The sequence below is a fragment of the Octopus bimaculoides genome, chromosome 14, assembly GCF_001194135.2.
Source record: "Octopus bimaculoides isolate UCB-OBI-ISO-001 chromosome 14, ASM119413v2, whole genome shotgun sequence".
NCBI lineage: Eukaryota > Metazoa > Mollusca > Cephalopoda > Octopoda > Octopodidae > Octopus > Octopus bimaculoides.
The window spans coordinates 13,920,692-13,921,223 of record NC_068994.1 but is presented as its reverse complement, the minus strand read 5'-3'; the positions used below and the strand labels follow the sequence as shown (position 1 = coordinate 13,921,223).

The window sequence follows — 532 nt, the reverse complement described above, 5'->3', positions numbered from 1 at the left end:
CTCCTGGGGCTAAAAGCAACAGTAACATCTGCCCTTAGGGGTCATCCACATTTAAGTGGCAAATATACTTCACCTTGTCGTGCAGTTACTGTTAATACCTCGTTCAGAGATTTAACATTATATATATATATATATATATTATTGTTTGTTCAATGTATAGGACTTGGACATCCTTTTGTATTCCCTTTTGCCAGCTAATGTGCTGGCAATGAGAATGGTTGACTGAAATACTCTGGTAATAAGAGACAGGATTTCAATTCAAAATGCACTGAACCAAAACAACAAAAGGTATCTCTTTCAATGCTCTCCTGTTCTACCACTCTGCTGAAGATAAATATAACTGCAAAATTATTAAAGTAAAAAGGAACAAAACAAGTAAGAGTGAAATAGAGAAACGTTTTGAATGAATTCTGGAAGCAGAAAAGAAGAAATTAGTTTTGTATAGTGACTAGAACTATATACACATACTATCATGCATGCAAACATAAATGTATATATATATATATATATATATATATATATATATATATAT

At 31.2% G+C, this 532-nt stretch overlaps 1 protein-coding gene across 1 annotated transcript in view; it reads right to left on the bottom strand.

The window, feature by feature from the left end:
* LOC106880782 (protein slit) overlaps window positions 1–532 on the bottom strand; it is a 108,936-nt gene that overhangs the window by 2,086 nt on the left and 106,318 nt on the right. The gene's annotated exons all lie outside the window — the stretch shown is intronic.